Genomic DNA, 11869 nt, shown 5'->3' with positions numbered 1-11869 from the left:
ATCGTAGAAATTTACTCCCGTCATTTTTCTCGAAAGAGCCAAAAGAAGTATAACATCAAAAATTGAAAGCTGTTAATGGGGAACTATGCAGTAGTAAATGTATAAATACAAATTAATATATGCATTTCGAATTAAAAAAAAAATAGGGTTCAAAGACATCGGATGCAATAATAGGATTACTTCCATCCCCATGTGTACGCACCCTTATTGCGTACAATTTATATGTATGTAATGGGATTTATTTTGAAATGCCACGGGGGTGGTCTAATGGAATCCACTTTAAGGGCTTTTTGATTTTTTAGCATCGTAGGAGCAGCTTTTTAACCGACTTCAAAAAATTGTGAAGATTCTCAATTAAGTTATAATTTTTTTTTTAACAACGCTCGATTCTTGGTTCCGTATTGTTCCTGATTTATATAAACAATATAAGTAAAATTGGGCTTAAGGGAGAACTGTCGCTATATGCAGATGATACCACCTTGTTTTACTATGGAAATAAGATTGAAGACATAATTCAAGATGCCCAAAATGATCTTAACTTACTTAGTGTTTGGTTCCAGAGTAATTTACTTACCCTTAATATAAACAAAACCCATTATGTAATATTTGCAGCTAAAAATAAAAAAAAATTACCGTCTTTGAACCACTTAAAATAAATAGACATTAGTAGGTCAGATTGTGAAAAATACTTGGGCTTAACTTTAGATAGTAAACTTACATGGAAGCCACACATTAAAAACATCAAAAAGAAGTTAGTATCTCTGACTGGGGCGCTATGCAGTATTGTACGTTGCCTACCCCATAAAGTTCGTTATTTAATCTATAACTCACTTATAAAGATACAAATTTTTGAATGAATTAATGAATGAATACACTTTTATTGTACACCACCTAAACATATAGTTAAATAATAAATAAAAATTTAACAAAAAGTATACAATATGGCGGCCTTATCGCTACATAGCGATCTCTTCCAGGCAACCAAAGGCGTTAAACACAGCTCAAGAAAAGAAGTAGGTGGTGCATATAAATAAACATATATATTTGCATATATACCTAAATATACATATATAATAAATACATAGTATACTTTATTTAGATTTTGCTATAATATTTACCCGGGTAAGTTTGTTGTGGGCTCTTCTTAGTCCAGATGGCGTTTGGAACCCTCGTAGCTTTAGGTTTGAGTTGGCGAACGAAGTTATCACCATCCCCTTACAATTATGTAAACATATATGTATGAACGCTTCATTAGTGCCTGTGATAGGCCTACATGAATAAAGAAATTTTGAATTTGAATTCGGTGTCCTTTTTTTCTGCGAACTTTCTTGCGTTCTTCCGTAAATACAGTTTGTTGTTTATTTCCAGGTGCTCTTGCAGAGACGCTGGATGACATATGAACAGGTATTTACGACTTTCGTTGTTAATCAACATTTCTTAAATATAGTTCAACGGGTATAATATTTTGGATTTGTCGATATTTCGACCCAGTAGCATAAAACGTGGTCACGACGGGACTGCGTAGGCACGAGATGTCAAGTTGGATGTCACGGGCAGAATCTGACTACCCGCTTTCGTGTTCTTTTTGTCGGTATTTCACGAACATTTCGACACAGTACACTGACATCGTAACTTTTAATTTGAGAAGCTGTACGATGCTTTCTTGGTTCGCATAATTCTAACACTGGGTTCCACACACTTGCTAATTTAAAACCGTCCTCACGATTGAAGTTTTTGTGTTTTGGAATTTCAATCGCTTCACGAACTAGCCTTGGAATATAAAGGCGGCCGGTGGAGAGAACTTTAAGGTCATGTAGCTCTGTCCAGTGCTGGGTGCCCCCTTGTAGAATGTGCTCCTGAATGTGTACTTCAATCGTGTCTTATCGTGGTATGTATCCGTTCCACTATATTTAATAAAGGTATTTACGACACTTTTTATATCAACGAGTGAAACGTGCAAACATATATCTGTGCCACAGAATTAAGAATATACAGAAACCGTGTACTAAGCGATAAGGCCGCCTTTTGTATATTGCTTCTGTCTGTTTTTTATTCTTCTATTTTTTTGTGTAAAAACAAAGAGTATAATAAGTAATCGATAATTGCATGGCAATTATCTATTCAGGGTTCTATGAAAATAGATAGATAGATAAATTGCACACAATTAAAGAATAAAGATAATATATGGTCGACGAAGATCTTTGGATATCACTCTGTTGGTTTGACCAATTCTTCGCATCTCGAGTGCCCTGGCAATCTCCGTTGGGGCTTAGTCAGTCCACAACTCCAGAAAGATACGCGTTTAAAAAAAACTAACATAAAACAGTATTTCAATGAAATTTTAAATCAAACTCGGAAGGAAGAAATACTCGAAGTTCGCTCCAGATAAGGTGTATTTGAATAAAATTAAAACAATTGAATAAAATGTGATGTTCAGTTATTTCCTTAATTTAAAAATATTCCTTTTTAAATTAAATGACGTATAAATCAGCCAGCAACCTTATATGATACTGATATCAAACCTTTTTTTTTGCGTTCCGCTAAATATGCCGGTGTGTATATTGAAAACAGAAATACAAGAAAAATAAAAATGCGCAAAGGCGGTCTTATCGCTTTAAGCGATCTCCTCCAGACAACCCTACGATTATAGAAACGGGATAGTACAATTTTTTAAAATATTTGATGATAATTGATGATAATCGAATAGATTCAATAACGATTATACAAAACCTGATACCTTCTGTGTAAATTAAAATCCTAAATTAGACAAAGGCATAGTTTCAGAGCTAGTGTGAGATTTTTACTTACGTCTACCTATTCGATCGCGTGAACTATTAATTAAGATTTGTAGGGAATCGAAAGAGCGAGCGAGCGAGTACTGCTTCCAGTGTTCAAAAAATTTATTTTTTATTTATTAAGAGGTGGGATCCTGTGTGAAATAAAACACAAGTACTCGACCGCTAACGAAGTTATCTATTAATATCAGCTGGTAGCTCGTATATTAAAACCCACTATATTGGTTCAACAAAATTCGTGCATAACTTCTTGACTTTTATCCCTACTAATATTATAAATGCGAATGTAAGTTTGTTTGTTACGCTTTCACGCAAAAACTACTGAACCGATCATCACGAAACATTGTACACATATTCCTGAAGGTATTAGAAGGCTTTTTATCCCGAAATAAAGCTCAGTTATTTTGGGAGAGGGGACGAAAGTGTTTGACGATTTAACACCATAACGCCGTCAAATGATAACCGATTTAAATAATTACTTACTTACTTTTTTATATAAGAATACATAACCTAAATTGAATGCCACATGTCTTTCGAAAAACAAAAACAAACGCAGACTAAGTCGCGGGCAACAGCTAGTCAAATTATAGTTATCCAAAGTAAATTACTGTAGCGCAGGTGGGAGTACCCGAAGCAGATGCTGTCGATAAATCAGTGGCTAACTCGTATCTTATTATTACTGTATTGTTTCCCCCAAAAATACCCTATCACTGTATTGTTTCCCCCAAAAATACCCTTCAAGCGATGTAGTCCGCATACAACTAGGACACGGACTAAATTGCGCGGGACCGCTAATCCTACCAACTAGTATGAAAGTGTGGATGTTTGTTAATCAATAATGCAAAAACGGCTGAACGGATATTGATGAAATTTGACATGCAAGTAGACTTTGATATGGAAAAGAACATAGGCTACCTTTTATCCCGATTCTTCAAGTGGTTCCCGAGGGAAAATTGAAAATTGTTTAAGAGCTAGGCCGCGGGCAGACCGCTTTGAAATTTGGTATGCATGTCAGACATGTACTTCAGGTTAGAGAATCATTTATTTCTCTTAAAAGAATAATTTACATATTCACTTTCAGAGAAATCATATTGAACTTATATTATTTGATTAGCAATCATTTATATTAAACTTATTATTAAGGTATACATATAAATTATTAAAGATCTACCCTCAGAAACTTCGATAACCGTATGTTGCGAAATGCGAAGTCGTTGCTATAGTGTAGTCATAAGCGGTATTACAACATTACAACTGAGATAATAGATTTTCTTTTTTCTTCCTATTCTATTCTATTTGACATTCTATACCGATCTCTCAAATATTTTCCGTGGTAAGATTACATTTTTTTAACGAGCGAAGCTTTAGACCCTATTCTGAAGTCCACGCCGACGAAGTCGCGGGCAGAAGCTAGCGTTAAATAAATCCAGGTACTTGCATCCGAATCAGAGGATATGGATAAGTATAAGCTGGTAGCTTATTATGAACTGTATTTCTTCCTCTAAGAACACTATTCAGGAACGCAACAGCTGTCAAAGTGATTTAGTCCACGTGCTAGTTGCACCTTTTTCGCGGACTAAAAGCGCGGGATTGCTCGTGTTAAATAAAACACAGGTACTTAGAGCCGAATTGGAGGATATCGATAAGTATAAGCTATATAGCTCGTATCTTATTATCAACTGTATTTCTTCCTCTAAGAACACTATTCAGGAACGCAACAGCTGTCAAAGTGATTTAGTCCACGTGCTAGTTGCACCTTTTGCGCGGACTAAAAGCGCGGAATTGCTCGTGTTAAATAAAACACAGGTAACTACGGCCGAATCAGAGAGTATCGATAAGTATAAGCAGGCAACTCGTATCTTATTATCCACTGTATTTCTTCCTCTAAAAACACTGTTCAGGAAACGCAACAGCTGTCCAAGATGTAAATTCAAATCCGAAACTTGAGATTTACGACTCGCAAGATGCGATACCGTGATTTATTTGACACTAGCGGCGTGCCCCGGCTGCGCTTATCTTTTAAACGACTGTTTCACGATAAACCCCAACCTGAATACTGGAAAAGTAATTCTTTCAAATCGCGAGACAAACCACCGTTGTGGGTATGACCTCTTTTTTATAATTAGAAGGGGAAAATGCTCATGGACATCCTATGGAGAGTGCCGGACTCCTACCGGTTAAAAAATTGGTTGTCTGTAATTCGGCTTACTGACGATAGTTGAACGTGACAACGTCGTAAGAAAATACTGATGGAATGGTTGCATTATTCAAAAGAAAATTTTAATTTTATTTGTTTGATAGATATTATCGTTGCTATAAACAATAGACACCACATTCACTTTTCACTGCACTTCATCCTTGCCGAAAACATGTAAATGTATTATTGTATAGAAGCTGTCCACGCAGACGCATCGCTCACTCAAGTAGGAGAGAGACAGATGTTGAAGGCGGAGGCCGACTGTGCCTCTTTGTCGCTCGTTCCGCGCTCTGGCTTGCACTTCAAGCCTTGAATGGAACGCCTCAGAGCGAGGTAACGCCGCATACGTCATGTTTTTTCGTGCTTGCAGCCGGCTCCATCGAATTATAAGACGTTGTCACGTCAAAACCCCTCCTGCCTAGAAGCTCTTGGATAGAAGCAGGCGTTACTTTGCGGAAATACATGATATGTTATGAAAATTAAGCTCAATTGGCTATACTCTGCGAAAAGCAGGAGAATCTGCATGGTGTAATTTATACACCACCAAACAGATCCTCGGCAGTGTACCCTCTACGCACGTTTCGCAATTTACAAACATTCATTGTAAAGTCAACATCTCCTGAGGATGCTCCGGTTTCGGAGCGAATTATTAAGACGATTAAGGATTACTTTAACGATGAAAAAAGCTTTAGTATGAATTGCTATAACTTAATAGCTAAATATTAATTGACTGTGAGATGGTGATAACAAAAAAAATACACGGCTAAGTTTGTTATGGACTCTTGTTAGACCTGGACACGTATGGAACCTACGTAATTGGCGAACGTAGTTGTCACAATCGCCTAACAACTATGTTAACATATATGTATAGAAACTTCTTCTTGAAGTGCCTGTGAAAGGAATCAAGAATTTTTAAATTATGATTTTTTTTTTTTTTTTATTAACGATAGGCCAGCGTTTGACGACAATCATGCCCGTTAGAAAGCAATGATGAGGTCTAGGTTGGAGCACGCTTGCCTAGAAAAAGCCTATTCACTCTAGCCTTGAAGGTACTCAAATTATACGTGGCAGGAAACACAGTTGCCGGGAGGGCGTTCCACATTTTAGCGGTACGTATCAGAAACGTGGATAAAAAACGTTTCGTGCGCGTTGATGGAATATCAACCACGTAAGGATGCCACTGCTCACGGTGTCTCGCTGTTCTGTGACGCTGTGTGAATTTATGAATTTTGAATTTTTGAATTTTGAAAATTCATTACTTAGAATTTTATTGCCTGTTTAGATCGAAATTGTACCGCAGCCTCGTGATCCGTACTCAAACGTTCCATAACCAAACCAAAGAGGCGTTTGAAAAACTTAATGCAGTAGAAATTTCCCACTATAACCATTTCCCATCGAGCTAGTTCATTGAAAAGTTAATTTTAGCTTCCAGTATATAATTTTGAATCAATTTCCACTGAAACTGTTGACTTGCACTTGATGTTTAACTTTTGAGTTAGCATGTTAGGCGGTGAGCATTTTGTGTACCTATTTTATATTATTTTTAACAAACGCAGAGAAAAATTATGCAGCGGGCATTTTATTTGCATTATGCAAACTCAAAATAAACCTACCTTAGACACAGGAAAAAATTTAACTTAGCTTACCTTCATCATCATATCAACCCATTGCCGGCCCACTACAGAGCACGGGTCTCCTCCCACAATGAGAAGGGGTTAAGGCCGTAGTCCACCATGCTGGCCCAGTGCGGATTGGTGGACTCCAAACACCTTTGAGAACATTATGTAGAACTCTCAGGCATGCAGGTTTCCTCACGATGTTTTCCTTCACCGTTGAAGCAAGTGATATTTTAATTACTTAAAACGCACATAACTTAGAAAAGTTAGAGGTGCGTGCTGGGTTCCGAACTCGGCACCCCGCAAGTGAAGTCGAGCTCCTATCTCTGCGCTACAGCTCACAGCTTCAAGCCCAAAGGTTTGACTGGTAGAAAATGCCTCCGACCGTTAAGTTTCGTCTGTACATATAACTTTTTAACTTTTACAATAAATTATTAAAAAAAAAAACATAACTCCATGGATTGCACAGATAAAATAATAGCCTAGCCTGTCGGAGTCTCCTACAATGACGCCCGAGTGGCGCAGTGGGCAGCGACTCTGCTTTCGTGGGTTCGATTCCCGCACCTGAAACATGTTAACCCGCTATAACGATTCATATGTGAGCCAATTCCTCATAATGGTTCCCTGGAAGAAATCACTATAAGTGATAAGGCCGCCTTTGTTACGCAAATTTAAATGATTTGTACCTTTGTTCTCTTTTATTTATTTCTTGTGTGAAATAAAGTATTTTTGATTGATTGATTGATGTTTGTGTGATGAGCATGAATGGTTTTCAGTGTTGGGTGTTTATCTGTGTATTATAAGTATTATTATTATTTTTTTTTAATTATAAGACAGCTGATTGGCGGAGTGGGCGACCCTGCTTTCTGAGTCCAAGGTCGTGTTCGGTCGGTTCCCACAACTGAAAAATGTTTGTATGATGAACAAAAATGTTTTTCAGTGCCTGGGTGTTTATCTGTATATTATAAGTATTTATGTATATCATTCATGAAAATATTCATCAGTCAACTCAGTACCCATAACACAAGCTACGCTTACTTTGGGACTAGATGGCGATGTGTGTATTGTTTTAGTATATTTATTTATTTATTTAATATTAATAATAACATATGCATTTATCGACACGACATTAAATTGATCGTATACCTGTATATAATCTATGCACGCAACCTGCACTGTACAATACCCCGTATTATGAGATTCAATATTCATAACTTCCCTTTACCCTCAGTACGAGATTTGCTCGCACGCAATCGAGACGTCGTTTTCGAGTATCGAAATTGTTACGTCAAGAACACAAGTAAACGCACAGTTGCTTTTATGCCACTGTTTGATTTAACTGATTGAATAGAAGCAGGCGTCACCCCGCGGAAATCCATAATATATTATGAAAATTTAGCTCAATTTGCTAAACTCCGCGAACAGCAGGAGAATCTGTATGGTGTAATTTATAATTTCTTCAATCCTTATACTCCACACAGATATACACCCTCTACGCACGTTTCGCTTCGAAACCGGACGTAGAGGTAACGTGCGTAGAGGGTATATTGCCGAGGATCTGCTTGGTGTGGAGTATAAGGATTGAAGAAATTATAAATTACATACCATACAGATTCTCCTGCTGTTCGCGGAGTATAGCAAATTAAGCTTTATTTTCATTATTTACTGAACTGAGCTAACATGCATAGCGTGTACATACTTACATAACAGAAATCATTCAACATCGGTGTAAAACGGTTCTTTTTTGCATTGTATCTTGGACATTTCTGTTAAACTGTTAAAAGTTTGTATTAAACGTAAGCTCATAGAAAATTCCTATTATATTCCTAGTAAGGACTAAGTTAACGATTAGAAAGCTTGGCTTCTTCAATAGTTGAAAATGATGATAACAAAAAAAACAACCGGATAAGTTTGTTGTGGGCTTCTTCTTAGACCAGGGCGCGCTTGGAACCCTCGTAGCTTTAGTTTTAAGTTGACGAATTTAGTTATGGCCATCAACTCACTTCTATGTCATATTTACATGTAATGTACGCATCAAAAGTGCCATATATGTGCCTATTTGACTTTCATTTACATTTATTTATAGATTTATTTATTCATTGCTTTCACATATACAGTCAATACCGAATACCAGTCAATACTGAATAAAAATTAAAAAGTCAGTAAAATCAGTGTAGTTTTTAAAATTAACTTTTTCAATTAAGAGTAGCTCGAAAAAGAACTGTTTTGCTAAGGTGTATTTTTTAATTTCAATTTATTTTTTTGCAGATTGAGTAACATAGTTGGTGGGTACAATAATATAAAAGTGCTACAATCGCCATCGATTGGCATGCAAATTTGATTTCTTAAAAACTATGTTTTTACAATGCTCTTGTAATTAAATTCTTATCCAGTATTTAAATCAAATAATAATAATCTATTAATAAAACATATGTCAAAGTTCTATAAGTAAGTGTAGTCCTTAATTTTTTTAAACTCACGATAACTTGTTGCTTAAATGTCCGACTTATCGCTCGCTCGCTCGATGGCGTGGAAATCTCGTGCTAAACCTACTGGTGTCGTGCTTGTAGCAGTTATAACCGATTATCATTGTACCTGTGTAGTATTTTAAGTGGGCAATATTGACGGTACTTTGTATTTCTTTGAACAGCCGAATGGCGCAGTGGGCAGCGACCCAGTGTGTATTGTTGTAAAAAAAACATTTTACAGTTGTGGGAACCCAGAGCCTTGGACTCAGAAAGCAGGGTCGTCTTACCGGCCCACTACAGGGCACGGGTCTCCTCCCACAATGAGAAGGGGTTAAGGCCGTAGTCCACACCACGCTGGCCCAGTGCGGATTGGTGGACTCCACACACCTTTGAGAACATTATGTAGAACTAACTCTCAGGCATGCAGGTTTCCTCACGATGTTTTCCTTCACCGTCGAAGTAAGTGATATTTTAATTAATTGAAACGCAAATAACTTACAAAATTTAGAGGTGCGTGCTGGTATTCAAAAAGCATACAAAAATTTTCACAACCGACAACCGGTATTTGAACCTGCGACTCTCTTCCAATCGCGCCCTGAGCGCTTTCACAATACACACATCGCCATCTAGCCCCAAAGAAAACGTAGCTTATGCTATGTGTACTAAGATGACTGATGAATATTTTTATGAATATTATACATAAATACTTATAAAATACATATAAACACCCAGACACTGAAAAACATTCATGTTCATCACACCATTTTTTTTCCAGATGTGGGAATCGAACCCACGGCCTTGGACTCAGAAAGCAGGGTCGCTGCCCACTGCGCCAATCGGCCGTCACAATAACACTGATTAAAACACCCTTTTAATTATAAACGTATGGCATATAGTCACGAACATGAAATTTTGATTTAAGTGCGCTTAGAATAAACAAGCTGGTGATTTATTATGCTAACTAGTACAACTGGGTGGTGGTAGGTGGTAGGTTGTGGTAGGCGGACGGTGGTAACAGTTAGGTGGTGGTGCTAACTTGGTTTTAATTAATTACTAGCTAAATATAATTCCCGTGCGCTTTAAACTTCAATGTGAACCATATTTGATCATTAATATTTTAATCACTAATTATTTCTCGTTGAGCGATGGTGTAGTTAGATAGATAGATAAATTCTTTATTGCACACAATTTATAATATAAATTGAAAACATAAATATATGAAGAATAAAAATGCGCAAAGGCGGTCTTATCGCTTTAAGCGATCTCCTCCGGACAACCCTTAATGAAAGAAGAAAAGGAGTATGGAAACGGGATAGTGCAATTTTAAAAGTATATAACATAAACTACATCTACTATATATAACAATAATACATAAACAGCTAATACAAATACAAATAATACAGAAATAAATACATACACATTTAAATATATATATAAATATAAATATACACAAATACATACAGAGCAAATATATTAGTTTATGACTCCGCAGATAAATAATATTCTTTTAAACGACTTTTGAAGATGCTTATACTTATGATTTAGACTGTCTTATGTCTCTTGGTAATCCATTCCAGAGTATAACCACCTTGACTGTAAAAGAATTTCCATACGCATGCGAGTGACTGGCAGGAACATGCAACCTGTTGTCATCCTTAGCCCTCAAATAGCACTGAACATTGCTACCAAGAAAGTTGAATCGCTCTTTTAAATATGGTGGCGTCTGAGGATAAAATAAAATAGAATATAAAAGACAAAGAGCGTGCAAGTTCCTACGTGATCGAATTGGTAGCCAGTTTAACCGAGAACGATACTCGGACACATGATCAAACTTACGTATACCAAAGATAAACCGTATACATACGTTCTGCTTAGCCTCTCCAGTTTATCGAGCATGGTCTCTGATAAATCCAAGTAGCAAATATCAGCATAGTCTAAAATAGGTAATAGAAGAGAATTAGCTAAGAGAATTTTAGTTTTTAACGGTAGAAACTTCTTCCACCGTCTGAAGTATACAACAGCTTGCAGCAGCAGTGTAGTTGTGAGTTTTGTGGTAATATGTCGCAGGTTCTATTCCCGTCGGAGGTAACTATTATGATTTCAGAATTGTCTCTGGTCTGCTCAGTACAGGTAGCATGGGCAGGAGACAATTATATCTCCGGGGAATGGATAAAAATGTATCTTCTCCCACAGCTTTATTAACTGTAAGTGATAACTGTACTCGGACAATCCCTATCCCTACTTATATTATAAATGTCAATGTAAGTTTGTTAGTTACTCTTTCACGCAAAAACCAGTTAACGGATCCTCATGTAACTTTGTTCACATATTCGTGGAAGTGTTAGAAGTAATATAGGATACTTTTTTCCTGACAATAAGCTCGGTTCTTTTGAGAGAGGGGATGAGTGTTTGACTATTTTACACCATAACTCCGACAAATTATAACCGATTTAAATAACTATTTTTCTACTATAGAGTTTAATTTTGCCTAAACTTTGGTTAGAGATAGAGGCCAGAACTCCTCAGCAGCAAACTCCTCATTTAAGGCTTAGCGATACTGAATACTTTATTGTTTTTAGAAGTACAACTAAATTTAATGCCACATCAAAAAAACAAAAACAAACGCAGACTAAGTCGCGGGCAACAGCTAGTAAACTATAATGTAAAATGATTAACGATAATACAGTGTATCGTTGGTATATCTAATGAAATAAATAAAAAATAAAATGAACTCTCAAAGCACTGGCGCACCAGTAGAAATAATATACGTGTAATTGTTTTGTAATTGTTGTG

At 36.6% G+C, this 11869-nt stretch overlaps 1 protein-coding gene across 1 annotated transcript in view; it reads left to right on the top strand.

The window, feature by feature from the left end:
• Positions 1–1363: 1363 nt before the first annotated feature.
• Positions 1364–11869, top strand: part of LOC120635602 (lachesin-like) — a 177895-nt gene continuing 167389 nt past the window's right edge. The window contains exon 1 of the mRNA XM_039906617.1: positions 1364–1404. The gene's annotated coding sequence lies outside the window, so the exon portion shown is untranslated. The remainder of the gene's footprint in view (positions 1405–11869) is intronic.

Source organism: Pararge aegeria, chromosome 27 (assembly GCF_905163445.1).
Source record: "Pararge aegeria chromosome 27, ilParAegt1.1, whole genome shotgun sequence".
Lineage (NCBI taxonomy): Eukaryota > Metazoa > Arthropoda > Insecta > Lepidoptera > Nymphalidae > Pararge > Pararge aegeria.
This window is presented reverse-complemented; position numbering and strand designations above follow the sequence as displayed.